Below are 17,098 nucleotides of genomic sequence, written 5' to 3'. Positions count from 1 at the left end.
TATGTATGTATTTATGTGAACTAGTCACTCAATTTTTGAGATATCGATCTGAAATTTTGCACACATCCTTTTCTACTTAAAAAACTGCTCACTTGTCGGAACGGCCGATATCGGCCCTCTATAACATATGGCTGCCATACAAACTGCAGAATCAAAATCAAGTTTTTGCACGGAAAAAATCCGGTTAAATAAGCATTAGAAACTCAAAAACTGTAAATAAGCATTGCGTTTTTTTAATGTATCCCTCAAACCGGTTATATATTTGATAAACATATAATATATTTTACTTACTTTATATTCCAGATTACATTTCCATAACTGCACGAACGAAATCAATCAAATACAACCGACCAACGGCCGTTTTACTTTTGCTTCAACTTGGTAAGTTAATCCTACAAAAATTGCTCAAATCTAAAATCACATTTATTTCGGCATAAAATTAAATTAACTGGAGAAGCAGCTAAATGGACTTTTTTACCTAATATTGTATACCTAATCTTTATATATATAAATCTTCTGACCGTGTGTTTGTAGTTGAACTGCTCCTAAACGGCTGGACCGATTTTGATGAAATTTTTTGTGTGTGTTCAAAGAGATTCGAGAATGGTTTAGATTCACAATTTGGTCTACTGGAAAATGGTGTTTTTAAATTAATTTTTCATTTTTAATCAATTGCTAATTTTGGAATGTTTGGCCGATAGACTGCGCTACCATCGCAGTATCCAATATTCAAACCTTAAATTGGCGTAAACGTGCAATAAACAAAACGATGCCAAAGTAAAAGGCGACATCTGTAGACAAGTTTTCATAACGTGGACAGAGTTGTTCGTTCTTAGGTAATAAATTGGGTGATTCAATACATCTATGGGTAGCTATAACATTTTTTTCATACCTGCTAACTATTGGAGGGGGTATCTTGACAGGCAATTTAAAATTGCAAAAGATCTGGCATAAAAAAATAGCGGCATAACTGAAATATTGATAAAATGGTCTATTAAAAATTGATATATAGAGAAATCTTTTCGAAGCATTGCAAGACTGATGCCATAACTTTGCCAGCCGATTTTTTTGTCTATCCACGCTTGAGAACCGTTTCTTAATATGCAGTCCACCAGGCTGACAATCGATTGGACTCGATTGATTGCACTGTTGCACAGCCCAAATTCAATAGTATTTTTACCCCAAAAACCAATTCATTCTTAACGCACAAAATGCTTTTTGATTCATTTTTGTTGCTTCACCAAAAATGCGATTATTCCTTAACTAATACTTATAATCTAACTAATAGAATTCATATAGATGGTATTAGTAGTACTACCTATGTATCAGCCAGAGTTAAACATGGGCGGGTCCTCTAGTATTGTATTATAATTCTTAATTAAAACCTATTGATACATTTCTTGGTACGTGCTCTTCTCATATTTAGAAGTATTTTAGTACTCAAAACTCTATTTATTCAATTAAGACTTTTTAAGTTTTTAAGGTCTCAATTAAAGTGTAGCTTCTTCGGCTCAGTTATGCAACCTTGCTGCCGGATACAATGTGTCTAAGATTTGGCAACACTTCCTTGCCGCTTAATACCGATACTCTATCGAATTAGTATGATTAATTTGAAATAATAATAATGACTTCGTTGTTCAAAACCTTTGTTAGAGCTCAGCTTTAAGTCGAATGTGATTAAAATTATTAATCAGTCCTATTATATACAGTTCTCTATTCACATATGTATGTACATAATATACCAAAACAAATGTGTTCGTAAATTACATCTTTCAGAAGTTGATCTTCTTGCTTAAGCAGACGATTGGGGTTAATGACTTAATTTTGCAGCGAAGTAGCGAATACTTAATAATGTACATATATAGTGTATGTAAATACATATTTTGTATCCGTTTTGCTCATTAGAAGAAATACTGTGGAGCTTCAACAGGAAACATAAAATGCCAAAGGCAAATGATCTTAAGAAAACTTTCACTAGAAAATGAACTCGCTGGAGACGAAAGCTCCAATACAAGCATGTGCAAATGTACATACTTTTGTTAATCATATAATGATAAAAAAAATTGTCAAACTTTTATAGTTAAACAATGAACATATCCTCCAACAATTCTTCTGTCAAATGAACTCCAAAAAAGTAACAGGACGATGCTGTCATAATATCACTTACTATTATTATTGATTTAGTTTGTGAATTTGTTCACAAACTGTAAGAAAGTAGCTAAAAAGTACCTAAATTAAAGGAATATTTACAAAAGTGGAAGTAAAGGGTCGATAGCGATCGAGAGAATTGATTGAGTCAATTAGATAATGACAACACGTTAACTTCGGATGCCCCGAAGTGGTGGTACGCTTCACAGGTGCATTTATATAGCATAAAAGGGTATAAAAAGATCTTTATTCTGATTTTCATCGGTCAGTTTGTATGGTAGCTATAAACAATAGTTATCCGATCTCAACAATTTGTTCTGAGACAATCTCAGAACTATCTTTGGCATACATAAGTTTTCCGAAATTAGGAATAAGGCAACTTTTTAAGTACAGTATATTTCAAGCTAAGATCTTTGCTATTGCGAAAGCCGCGAAAGCAGTATTCAAGGCAGTAACCTCGTAACGCATATCGGCCAGAAGTGTCTTGGGAAGCTGTGCAACAGTTGAATTGCGAAGTGTTGCCAGAAGTAACCAACTTCACTTCTACTGACTGCCAGGCCACAAAGGCATTGAGAGAAATGAAATAGTGGACGAGATTTCCAAGAAAACATGAAACCCATGAAACGGGAAACCCATTCATTGTCTATACGACGATTTGGACAGAAGCACGGTGGAGAAAATCAGAACCCGATGGGAACGATCTACCAGGTTGCAAACCTGCAAACATCATGTGCGAAATGGTAGATCGGAAGTACATAAAATTCCTATTGCCACTCGATAGAGGAGACTGTGGGAACATTATGGGAATATTAACTGGTCGCTGCAGGAAATTCTTAGTGCGGGGCATCTCTAGTGCACTTAACTCGCATTGGCAAGGCTACGCTGTAGGCATCTGAGGTCCCCACAGTATGATACACTGTAGGAGGTATTCATAGTGAAGCCGCAGAGTCTGAAAAATTTGCGACAAGCGCAGGTATCCTAAACGAGTCTTGGACTTAGCAAGTGAACTCCATCTGGTATTGCAAAGCAACAAACTGGTCTATGCGTTGCTTATTGGCCTACCAGATTAACCTAACCCAAACTATGCTTTGGCAAATAATCCATGTAAAATTTCATGAATTATCTTGTGATCTTGTTGGATCTCTGAAAAATTTTTGCTGACATTGTACCTTTGCCAAATTCTGTGAAGTTATCTTCTTAAATAAAAAAGTTTTCCATACAAGGTCTTGATTTTGAACGTTCAATTTGCATGGCAGCTTAAAGTATGTTAAAAAGATACAATATCGACGGTTACATCAAATGAGCAGCTTTGCTGGAAAGATGATCGCAAATGGATAACTCAAAAGCTGAGCGACAAGTTCGTGAAGATCCATTTTGGTCTGAAACAACCATTTCTACTAAAAATTTTTTAAAAGCCTAATAGTTTCGGTTCTGTTAGGCTCCGATCTTTCAGTTATGAACGAGTAATTTTCTTGATCTATATTTATTTGTATGTAAGCTGTACTTAAACGTATTAGATCTAGTTCACTTCATATTCATGTACTTCCTTCTTTTTTCTTGTAATAATTTTAAGGTCATTTTGTATTCTTAATATAATATGTATAAGAACATCTTCTCCGAAAAGTTTCCATTTTATCAACAGGGCACTTTAAGTTCAAACAGCAAGCAATTGCGTGCGAAGTAACTTGAAATTGCTAGGCATTGTGCGCCGCTTGTGCAAAACCGGTTCGGAACAACCGAAAAAGCTGAAAATATTATGATTATCAAGTGTCTTGCAGATTCTAATGAAGAAGGCAAAATGAACTGGGCGAAGAGCAAGCTGCATAAATAAAATTCCTTGAAAATATCACAATGCCAAAAACCTGAAATGTTATAAAGTACAAACAAGTCTTGCAGAAAAGCATTTCTTCGGCAAATGGCGAAATATGGTGTTCTGCTTTATCTTGGAATGCTGTATGAGATGTTAACTGTGCGATAACCGTGTAGCCGCGCGTATCTTCTATTTACCAAATACCGAAAGAATGTTAGAACAGCGTTGCAATCAGCAAACTCGTTGACGGCGATGAGTTGCTGTGCTCGGTTATTGAATTGCCTGCCACACATTGATGGCACATAAATTTCGTTCTGCCTAAAGTGCTATGTTTCCATTTATCTATTTAACTGTGTTGTTGTCGTTTTTGACTTTTCGCTTATTTTCAACTGAAGAATTTTACACAGCGAAACTTTTTGCACAACAGTGTACATACAAACATATTTTGTTTTTTACTGAAGTTCTATATTGAGTGCTAAACGAGTATTGTACCTTATGGAGTGTTGTTGCTTTTGTTGCAGGCCATTTATTTGGTACGTCTGCCTAAGAGCAACTCATCTGAAACGTTATTAACTAACATTGCTCTGGTTCATTAGATTGCTTTCGGCTCATACGCTTTTGTCCCTTTCATCAGTGAACTTTTTGGTTGATTTTTTACTGCCTTCTTTACCGTAATATATTTTGATTATTTGCCGCAATTTGAGGTTGGTTCACCACATGCCAAAGTGGCCGGGAAGAACCACCAGCAAACGTCTGGCAGTGAACCGCATGAAGTTTATTCGAAGTAAATGGAAAAACTGAATGAAAGTACTCAAAGTGTGCGGCTCACAAATTGGACTTTATTTTTCACTTGTCTCTTGGGTTTTAAGAAATAAGAAATAAGTGATATTGGGATAATAATTCGAAGCAATTTTTTAGGTTTACACACTTTATTTACTCGCAATCAAGCATAAACCTCTTTCTGTATGGAATAAAGCTCAATTGCTGTGTTGTTGTTTTAAGCAAGGGTTTTTGAATATTTTTTTGTTTGGTTATTTCATTTCAAGATATGATAGCTGCAAATCCATAGTACATTCGTACTGAAAGGTTTTCATTTCCTGCTTGGCGCCGTTACTCCTCATAACCCCTTGTGATACATATGAATTTCCACTGCATTCTTTTTTGTTTTACAAAACTAGCCGCTCGCATGCTTCATTGTGGCCCTCCAACGCTTATCAGTTGATTACAGAGTATGTACCACATACATACATACATATGTACATACATACCTCCGCTCACTTACATATAACATCAAACATTGCCTCAATGAATAAAGTGAAGTATTTGGGCCACACGAAAGATAACAAAGTTTACTTAAGTCTTAAGATAGCATAGCTTGCATACCTATCAAAGTCGCCGGTGTCAACACCGTTATCGTGCTTGTCGTCGCCTGTGGAATACCGCGTGTGAGTAAGCATGCGTGCGGGCGTTTCTATAACTCGAAGAGGCCATCAAAAGCGCCCGAACGTCCAAACATACACACCCACTTGCTTACAAGGCGTGCAGAGTTAGTTATGAGTTTGCTTAAGTGCGAACGTAAGAAGTGTGTAAATTGAAGGAAAATTGAAAATCACCGCTAGAGTTGATTGCATTGAAAGCTTTGATAGCTTATGCTATGTGCTGGTCGTACTTTACCGTAAAATAATTGTCTATCTATCTGCGTAAGGTGGAAATCTTTGAAATAGTTATCGAGTTACTTTATTTAAGTTTCAAATTAATTTTGTTCTTATACATACTTATATCTCCAATTTAAAGGTTGAATTATACATGAATATAGGTATATACAATAACAGATATTAATTTCATTTATCTTTATATGTAAAAAGTACGTGTCGCGTTGTTGATAGAATAGTAAAAAAATCATAAATAAAAAATACAGTGAAACCTCTATTAAATGGACGCTCTATTAAGCGGACATCTACATTAACTAGTCGGAAAGGCTGTTAACCAGACATTGAGAAAGTAGCCTTAAATTCGTTATTTTTTCCAATGAAATTTATTTGTACGAGTATGAACATATTCAAAATTAAACCTCAAGTATAATCCCTTGGATACTTATAGTATACCGACAAAATCGTTGTTCGTAATAAAATTTTCACTGTATTGAATAGATTATTATATAAATAATAATGTGAAAAGTAAACCACCACAACGCGTGACCGGATCCACTAATATAACAGCAATATCATTTAGTATTCCGAACTGGAAACTGGTATTTGTATTGTATCGATGGCTTGAATAGTAATCCATGCTAATTTCGTGAAGATACCATGTCAAATCAAAAAGTCATCCATGCAAGGACTTGAGTTTGATCGACCTGTTTGTATAGTAGGTGTATACTATAGTGGATCAATATCAGCTTCTTCAGAAAATGTTGCAGAAGTGTTTTGGGGAGCCTACTTCATCACGAACACATGTATTTGAAAGGCACAACGCATTCAGAGAAGGTCTTGAAGTCATTGAAAACCCGCCTCATGCGATTCGATTATCCACCTCTGTTAATGACGATCATATCGAAAAAATTAAAGAAACAGCGCTTAAAAATCTACGTATATCAGCATCTCACATCTCCAATGGATCGAGGCAATATGTTTTGGTTAATATATTGGATATGAATCGTGTGAATGCTAAACTCGTACCAAAAAACTCGAATCTATTGCAAAAATGACGTCGAGTTGAAAAGAAATGCTTCACAACACAGCGAGATTATTAGTGGAGGAGACATGGTTAAAAAAAGTTTTCGAAGCTAACCAATGGCAATACAAAAATTGACACAAAACAGAAAAAAAAACAAAATTCGTGGAAAGTACGACGGTCATAACGGCCACGGCTTATGAAAAGTTTGTAAAAATTATTAATTTACAGAGAATGTATTTTTTTTTATCAGTCCGGTTCATATTTGATCACATGATTTATGTAAGAGCTTAGTTATTCTCAAAAATAAAAAAAGAAAATATTATATAATTTTGCTATTTAATTTGGCAGTTCCGTTGTGAACATCACGGTATGGAGAAATTGTGAAATGCTTATGCAAAAACTTTTCGCTAAGCACCTGCGTGTACTCTCCGAGAAAGCTCGTTATAAAATTTCAGCTTTTTCTAAGATTCTCTTTACAAGAAAGTTACCACTCGGAGGTAGCAAAGATTTAAGAGCTAAATCGACGTTGTTGCATTCGTCTCGAATAGGTTAGGTTAGGTTAGGTTAGTCTGATAGGCCAATGAGCCACGCATAGAACAGTTTTGGTCCATGAGAAGGAGACGTCCTTTAGAATGCTTGCGCTTGCTGCGAGTTTCAACAGATTCTGTGGCCTCACTATCGATACCTCTATAAGTATATCATACAGTAGGGGCCTCAGATGCTTACAGCATAATCTTGATAATGTGGAATTAGTGCATAAGAGATGCTCCACTGTTTCTCTGGTGACTTGCTCTAGACATTTTTTGCAGTCTTTTCGATCTGTCAGCCCCGTTCTGCGGCCATGTGTCACCAACAGACAGTGACCAGTTAGTAATGCGATCATGTTCCCACAGTCTCTTCTATGGAGTGCCAATAGGAATTTTGTGTACTTCCGATCTGTCGTTTTGCACATGACTTTAACAGTTTTGCATCCAGGTAGCTCGTTCAATCGGCGTTTGATATTATTTAACATGCTTCTGTCCAGATCATCGTAAAGACAATGTTGATTACGTTTTCTGGTGTTAGCCATACACAGGGGCGGAGCCAGATTAGAATTTTGGGGGAGAACTCTATAATTTAGTACTTGTAACTCTCCTTTTTCCCTTTTTTCGCGGAGTGCCATTTATGATGAAAATAATGTATTACTTTTAACTTTTGGGTGGGGAACTCTCCGCAGCTTTCTCCCCCCCATGGATCCGCCCCTGGCCATACACCATTTTTGACAATCTCGTCCAGTATTTGATTGCCCTCTATGCCTTTGTGACCTGACTCCCAGTAGAAGTGAAGTTACTTGCCTTGACAACAATTTCCACTGCTACCCTGCTTTCCAAGACACTTCTGGCTGATATGCGATACGAGGTCCATCCCGAATAACTTTTCAAATATCATATTCGCTTTCACAATAGTTCCAGATCACTCATTCTTTTTCGAGAGATCTATACAATGCATGCATTGACCGGTAATAATTGTCTATAGAATAACCTAAGAAACATTAAATTTAACTACTGAAAAGAAATCGGAACGTTTGAAAATGGAAATCTTTCGTCGTGTACTTCTTATAAAACTCCTTTTTTACATCGCAATACTTAACTCAGAAGAACCAATGCAAACTTACAGAAATAATGGAGACTCTACTATTTGACACTTTTCAGTGGTAAAATTGTGAAAGCTATCATTCCCCTGGTTGTCGGTTGGTTATACATAAATACTATATGTATTGTTCAATGTGGGGAATATCGCAAGGAAATTAAGCGAGGACTTATTCTTCTGCGTTTCCTCTTAACTCTTGCTGAAGTATACTTGACCACTCGATAGTAAATGCATAAGAACACGTCCTCACTTAATTCGAAACGAATATTCAATACAACGAACAATTTATTCCGATATTGTTCAGTTCTCCCTCGTCGGCCTCATGCAAATTCTTCGCTCTACTTTATTTTTTAGCGCACGCTACTGCAATAAATTCTCAAGCACCCACGAATCTTAAGTCCGGCGATGAAATCTGGATGTATGTGTCAACATTTATAAGCTCACGAAAACATGCCTTATCAAAAGTAAATGCCACACAAAAATTTTTCGCCGGGTCACTGGGCGGTACAAGCTTACGGCGCTGAATCCATAGAGGACACAAAAGCACTTAATCCAATTTCTCTTTCACTTCACTTCAATAACACTGTAGTTGGCGCTTTTGCTGAATGCTTTTGCACTTATTTACTTATATATACTTATATATTTATATTGTATATTTCTTTATATATTCATAACTGCTGTACAAATAACTTGAACGCGGCGGGAATGACCTCTGTCGACGGCGGACTTCAAAGTCGGCATCCAGCTGAATGCATTCAACATGAATTGGGTCATTATGTGGCACAGGTCAACGCAAGTTGCCAACACAAGTGCATGAGTGTAAGAGCTCGTATATTGAACAGTGTGTATCGATAAAAGACGCGACAGACAGAAGCCGCCAAATGACAGCGCAAAGAATAGCGCATAAGCCGCTTAAAAAACGTAAAAAGAACTAGTTCAGTGAGGCAGGCAGACAGTAGAGATATTTGTACAAACTGAAATATGACTATATACTACAATGTCTATATACAATATATAGTTATGTGAAAAACATGTGTTTGCGTTGAAAAGTGTGTGACACAGTGAGTCAAGTGGTTTTGTGCAGCTTTAGTGGAAACGTGTCTGTCGGAGCGGAAATGCGTCACGAAAAACTGGTGGGCATAATAGTGAGTTAATATTGACAGTTACAAAATGATTCAGTTACATTTGTAGAATACATAAAAATATATTGGCGGCAGATACCGTTGCAGTTGGATACAACAAATACGTAAGCTGCAAAAGAAGTCAAAAGAAGTATATGAAAAGACTAGCGAAACTAATTCTCACTTAACGAACGCATAGGAACTCGGACATACATATATCTGTATATCTGTATGTATGCATATGTATGTCATATATGTGTCTGTTTATACAAAGTACTCAAAAAAATTAGACAAGTATGTACGCGTATGTTTGAGGTCAAGTTCACTGAGTTTACAGACAGAGTGGTTGCCATTGGGCACTTCAACATTAGACAAAGCTCACAAATTTGGCATAATTTGTTCCACAAAGCACTTTAAATAGTCGTTTGGGCAAGTGAACAGCCGCTGACATTTCGAAAATGTGTAGGGAAGTCATAAAACTCCATAATTATACCATAATTCTAAACAATTGTTGAGCTGAAAAAAATAAACAGCAACTAAAAATAAGTTTTTTTTGGTATTCCCCTGTCATTAAAACATTAAGAACCCCGTTTATCTCTTAATTCTCCCCACGCACATTTCGCTTGAAATTAAATACCCAAAAATTTTGAAGTTCTGCAAGTTGAAATCGCTTTACATTTCGTAATTTGTTGAAGTACAACTTAAGTTTCTGGAAGTGCTTATGAGATAATTAATGATTTGATTGACAGACTGCTACTTTAGTAATTGCAATTTTGAAATTTATTGCACAATTTATTTGTCATTGAGCACATGTCTCTTTCTTTAATAGATACAGTTGCAATCAAAATTAAGTGAACATTTGTAATAGAAAGCTTTGTAGAGTTAATTTTGCCTTTATCATAGCTTTTATTAAATTTATTTCCACTTATTAATTAAACCTATTATACACAGTTACTGTACTATAAGTTAGCATTTAAACTATATTATGTTAATAACAATAAAAAGTAATAAAAAAGTAGAATCAAAATTAAGTGAACATGTAATTTAGTAACCGCAATGACCACCGTTATTTTGTGATAGCTTCGCCAAGCGCTACGGCCGCCAAAGATAATACCTTTTACATTTCTGGTGAAAATCTCAGCCATATTTTCATAATTATATCCTTTAATTCATACAACCTTCAGAGGTATTCTCTCGGTAAACTTAGTTTTTAATCACGCCCATATGTACATTTTCAATCGGGGAAAGGTTAAGGCTTTGTGTGGGTCATTTTAGCAACCTCGGTAATTAATCGCCTGCCTTTAGGTATGATGACTTCCTTTATTAATTTAAAATACACTTGAGCGTTAACTTTGCCTTCAAACACCACTATTTTGCCCACCCCTTCGGCAGAAATGCAGCCCCATACCATGAGTCCCCTGTTGTCTTCTTTAAGCGTAGGTTTAACACTCTTCAATGTCAGTGCTTCGCCTTCTTTGCGACACAGATACATTTGGCAACCACTATACTTCAACCTTATCATTGATTCGCCCGTCCAAAGAATTTTTAAACAAAAATTATTTGATTTCAAGACATAGTCTGCATAAAATTTTATTAGTTTTGCCAAGCTGGCCTTATATAATATAAGGAATCTTCCGTGGTACGGTACCGTACAAATCACCTTCGTGTAAGCGTAAACGAATCGTAGGCAAAGGCGGTGTACTTTTCCCTTCCGCCAGAGCCTTAATTTTCGGCGCGGAATAAAACCTATTTGAATTGGAAATATTTATAATCCTGGAATCAACAAGTTTTGATGTAATTCTAGGCCCTCCTATGGAAAACTTTCGAGGAATTCGATTCTCATTCATGAATGATTTTATAATTTTGTGAGATTTGCAGTAAGTGTTTTTCCAGCCCCATAGCGCCTTCCAAATTTGTTTTGTAAATCACCTCTTTATACGAAATCCAAACTGAAAAGGCCATAATTTACCGAGTTTTCCAAAGAATGATATGATTTTTGAGTGTCGTTTCGGCCATTTTCAACATGTCGTGTTATGCAATTTTTTGTTTCTTCGTATTCTGTTTACAATTTCATCATGGAAATATAAACGAAGGAACAACATTTACAAATTATTCAATTTTATTATCAAAATAAGTTCTGTCACCGAACATTTTATACTCTCGCATGATAAAGTGATAATCGAGATTTCATTATACGTCATTTATATATTTTTCAAATACCGTATTTTTGTAAAGTTTTATTCCGCTATCATCATTGGTTCCTAATGTATACATATATTATACAGAGAAGGCATCAGATAGAATTCGAAATAGCGTTATATTGGAAGAAGGCGTGGTTGTGAACCATATTTCGTACGTGTCATCAGGGTGTTAAGAAAATATTATATACTGAATTTCATTGAAATCGGTCTAGTAGTTCCTGAGATATGGTTTTTGGTCCATAAGTGGGCGAGGCCACGCCCATTTTCAATTTTTAAAAAAAGCCTGGGTGCAGGGTGCAGAGTCGGTTAACGGACTTTTAGTGATTTTCAACATAACCTTTGTATGGGAGGTGGGCGTGGTTATTATCCGATTTCTTCCATTTTTGAACTGTATATAGAAATGCCTAAAGAAAATGACTCTGCAGAGTTTGGTTGACATAGCAAAGTAGTTTATGAGATTTTTAAAGGGGGCGGGTCACGCCCATTTTCAAAAAAACTGCGTCCAAATATGCCCCTCCCTAATGCGATCCTTTGTGTCAAATTTCACTTTAATATCTTTATTTATGGCTTAGTTTTGACACTTTATAGGTTTTCGGTTTTCGCCATTTTGTGGGCGTGGCAGTGGGCCGATTTTGACCATCTTCGAACTTAACCTTCTTATGGAGCCATGGAATACGTGTACCAAGTTTCATCATGATATCTTTTTTTTACGCAAGTTACAGCTTGCACGGACGGACGGGCAGACGGACGGACAGACGGACGGACGGACAGACAGACATCCGGATTTCAAATCTACTCGTCAGCCTGATCACTTTGGTATATATAACCCTATATGCCAGATCTTTTAGTTTTAGGACTTACAAACATATGTGAACAAACTATGTATTCCTTAGCAACGTTGTTGCGAAAAAAATCGTTTTCCAGCGGCAATTTTTCGTGCGCTTTCGCCATTTTATGGTCGTAATAATCGTCCAACAGTGCTCGCTACTCGTCGAATCATTGAAAATTTCGAACGTATGTTTTCTTTACATAATGTTCCAGTAGCAATTAGACAAAGAACTGCTCGAAGTAATGAAAGTATTGCTGCCGTTCAGGCAAGTGTTGCCGAAGGTCGCAATAAGTCGGTTCCAAGGCGTTCTCAAAAATTGAGACCGTCTTAAACCATAATATGGCGGATTTTGAGAAAAGTGTTCGGTTTGCATCCGCATATTTTTCAACGGAGAGCAAAAGACATATTTACAATTTTGGAAAAATGTGCGTGATTGTCTTATAAAGTAAATACAGTCTATAGGAAACATCTAACGCGTTTTAAAGTATTTTTTATCTCTCAACCAGAACTCTATTCTTGGTACTTTTATTAGTTACTTCCTCGAGCTTTTACTATTGTTTGACGTGTGTTTTGGTATTTGATTAAAAAGGTGAGGGCTTTTAGACTTTTAAACTTTCTGAGCATATTTTGGACAATGAACAATTAATAGAAACATTTTGTTGTTATTTACATGTATATCGCTTTTATTTGTGCTTAACCCACTAACCGTCATTTGCACTTCATGTGTTTTAAAAATTAACATTGAAAATAGTTTGTAATGTTTATAGAGTGATATAATGTTCCAATTAGGCCAAGGCAACTGATTAACGTTAGTGATTAGATTAACTTTTAAATTTAGTAAGATTTCCCTTCTAAGTATAACCTTTAAGCCGTGTAAATTAAAGGATTGTCTGAAAGAACTTAACACTTACTTTGAAGAAATCACTGGTGTTTCTGATAGTAAATACAAGTAAGTTAAATTTTGTTAGAAACAAGTAAGCCGACTATATCGAAGTTATAACTATTTATTATATCACAAAAGGGTATAAAAATATATTTATCCTAGTTTTGATAAATCAACTTGAATGATAGCTATAAGCTATAGTGATTCGATCTGAATTCTTCGGAGATTGTACTCATGCCTTGGATAATAATCTATTCCTTAGTGAAGATATCCCATCAAATCAAAAAGTTTTCCATAGAAGGACTTGAGTTTGATCGATCAGTTTTTGAGGCAGCTATATGGTATGGATGTCTGATCTGAAAGATTTATTCGGATATAACAATAATCTGTGTAAAATTTTGTAAAAGTACCTTGTCATGTAAAAAGGTTTCTTATAAGGACCTGAGTTCTGACAAGTGAGTAGCTTCTTGCGAATAAAACGGCATATGCTAAATTCCAGAACGTTATCTCAAAAACTAAAAGATTACGGCTAAATTGAACTCGTTACGCTGATTATTTGTATACATATATATTGACCAAAGAGTATTATATCCTCTATGGAGTCTCCGACATTTCCTTCTGGGTTGTACAAATTTAGTGCAACCTTGAAAGTATAACCTGTTCCGGATAGATCAATATAACTTGTACATAAATACATACATTCAGGACTAATTTTAATTCGGTAGGAATAAGTTTTGGTTGGAACCTGAATAAACACAAATTTTCATTGGGTAAACTCTAATTATTCTACTGAAAGAGTATCGAAAACATATATACGTAACAATGCCTCTGTTTCGGCACTTGGTATAGAGAGGTTTGTCACTTATAATCCAAATAAACTCAGGCTAGCATGAACTGAAATCTGGGAAACATTGAAATCGAAATGTAGGCTTAACTGAAACTTTCAAATAATACATTTTTTTTACTTTTAGCATAAAACGGCTTTTCTCTATGCTTATATCTTCTTCATTTTTATTGGCGTAGTCAGCACTAGCGCAGTTCTTCTTCCTTCGCTGTTTGGTGCCAATTGGAGATTCCCAGAGTAGCCAGGTTCTGCTCTACCTGGTCTTTCCAACGCAGTCTTCCTATTCCACTGCTTCGCCCGGCGGCTAGAATACTTTCAGAGTTGGAGTGTGTTCATCTGTTCGGAGGACATGACCTAGACTCCTGCATCTTAACGCGCTGAATTATGTCAACTTCGTCGTAAACATTGTACCGCTAATCATTCCATCGAGTATAAATCTTTCGCAGATATCCATGTCTCTGCACCATATAGCAGGACGGGTATGATGAGGGACTTGTAGATCTTGTTCTTTGTTCGTCGAGTGACCATTTTACTGTTCAATTGTTTATTCAGTCCGAAGTAGCACCTGTTGGCAAGAGTTATTCTTGGTTGAATTTCGAAGCTAAGGTTGTTGGTGTTAATGCTGGTTTTACGGAGTTTTTGGTATTGCTTAAAGTCAGTTTACACAGCCGCATTAGTTTTGTGGGGATGTCAAAATGTGTGATCTCTCATCCGAGGCTGTTTTATACTTTTCAATTGGGGTGTTTTTTTATGTAGCGGTTCCCAAACCCAGCTCACAACCCTGGGGAGCGATGTTTCGCCTTCTCACTTTAGCTTGCTTTCAAACGGATATTTTTTGGCTACCCAGGGGATATTTGGTTTAAGAACGGAAAATTACATGTTTCAGCCGTATGTAAAATAATCGTTTGTGGCCACTCCTAAGTGAATAGCACTCAGCGAATTTTCTTCATTTGAGTGAACTTCTCCACATGACTCCATGCTCCCTGTATGCTTATATCGGGTGATTTTTTTGAGTTAAGGATTTTCATGCATTAGTATTTGACAGATCACGTGGGATTTCAGACATGGTGTCAAAGAGAAAGATGCTCAGTATGCTTTGACATTTCATCATGAATAGACTTACTAACGAGCAACGCTTGCAAATCATTGAATTTTATTACCAAAATCAGTGTTCGGTTCGAAATGTGTTTCGCGCTTTACGTCCGATTTATGGTCTACATAATCGACCAAGTGAGCAAACAATTAATGCGATTGTGACCAAGTTTCGCACTCAGTTTACTTTATTGGACATTAAACCAACCACACGAATGCGTACAGTGCGTACAGAAGAGAATATTGCGTCTGTTTCTGAGAGTGTGGCTGAAGACCGTGAAATGTCGATTCGTCGCCGTTCGCAGCAATTGGGTTTGTGTTATTCGACCACATGGAAGATTTTACGCAAAGATCTTGGTGTAAAACCGTATAAAATACAGCTCGTGCAAAAACCGTCTGCCACAACGTCGAATTTTCAGTTGGCAGAAAATCCGCTTTTTTATCGACAAATTTTGTTCAGCGATGAGGCTCATTTCTGGTTGAATGGCTACGTAAATAAGCAAAATTGCCGCATTTGGGGTGAAGAGCAACCAGAAGCCGTTCAAGAACTGCCCATGCATCCCGAAAAATGCACTGTTTGGTGTGGTTTGTACGCTGGTGGAATCATTGGACCGTATTTTTTCAAAGATGCTGTTGAACGCAACGTTACGGTGAATGGCGATCGCTATCGTTCGATGCTAACAAACTTTTTGTTGCCAAAAATGGAAGAACTGAACTTGGTTGACATGTGGTTTCAACGAGATGGCGCTACATGCCACACAGCTCGCGATTCTATGGCCATTTTGAGGGAAAACTTCGGAGAAAAATTCATCTCAAGAAATGGACCCGTATGTATCATGCGATTTAATAACTATTTTTTTGGGGCTACGTCAAGTCTAAAGTCTACAGAATACTATTCCAGCTTTGGAAGACAACATTTCCGAAGAATTTTCGGGCTATTCATTTGCGTGAAGTTGCCCAAAATTGGACTTTCCGAAGGGACCACCTAAGACGCAGCCGCGGTCAACATTTAAATGAAATAATCTTCAAAAAGTAAATGTCATGAACCAATCTAACGTTTCAAATAAAGAACCGATGAGATTTTGCAAATTTTATGCGTTTTTTTTTAAAAAAAAGTTATCAATCTTAAAAAATCACCCGATACTAATACTAAAACTTTATACTAAAACAAAATCATGCTAAGTACGTAATTATTTTTCACCTACTAGCTTAAGGTTCACCCTAATCATACAATGATAAACTATATTCGTCACTGAGAGTCATATATTTATTTTTATATGTTGACGTATATTCATTTTAATTGTCATAAGAGTAATTAAGAGTGATAACTCGATACAAGTGGGGCTGGTTACTACGAATGCTGCCTGGGTGCACCAAAGTATTCTCTTATATAAGTATAGTATATGCATACAATTTTACATGTGTACATTTGTATTTGTATCTGTGCATAATTAATTTCTATATTATTTTGTCTGCACCCAGCCGCTTCCGTAAACTGATTTTCTCATAATTATACACCCATCTACATATCTTGGCTTTACTTTGTTTTCGAACTATTAAATTTACATATTGACACAGATAGACAGACTTCCCGGCGGATGCACATACACAGCACATATTCGCAAATATGGGAAATGTGTTCATTAAAGTCTGCTACCAGCAAGAGCATATTAAAATCGCTGCCGATTTTCGTGCCGAAAATATTTTATTTATTTATTTTTTGTATTGAGATGGTTGTTGTGTTAGTTTTGCTTATCTTCGTGGGAGTTGCATCAATGAAGCGGAAACATCTGCGATAACGGCGTCTTCGCTAGTTATTTGTGCTTCGTACTAAAATATTTTTAACAGATTTGCTTTACACGCAT

General features: G+C 36.3%; 1 protein-coding gene across 2 annotated transcripts in view; it reads left to right on the top strand.

Annotated features, from left to right (window-relative positions):
• LOC126753300 (uncharacterized) overlaps positions 1–17,098 on the top strand; it is a 161,225-nt gene that overhangs the window by 17,178 nt on the left and 126,949 nt on the right. For both annotated transcript variants that reach the window (XM_050464639.1, XM_050464638.1), the window contains exon 2: positions 304–381. The gene's annotated coding sequence lies outside the window, so the exon portion shown is untranslated. The remainder of the gene's footprint in view (positions 1–303; positions 382–17,098) is intronic.

This window comes from Bactrocera neohumeralis, chromosome 3 (genome assembly GCF_024586455.1).
Source record: "Bactrocera neohumeralis isolate Rockhampton chromosome 3, APGP_CSIRO_Bneo_wtdbg2-racon-allhic-juicebox.fasta_v2, whole genome shotgun sequence".
Lineage (NCBI taxonomy): Eukaryota > Metazoa > Arthropoda > Insecta > Diptera > Tephritidae > Bactrocera > Bactrocera neohumeralis.
The sequence above is the reverse complement of the archived record's forward strand: the minus strand, read 5'-3'. Positions and strand labels throughout refer to the sequence as shown.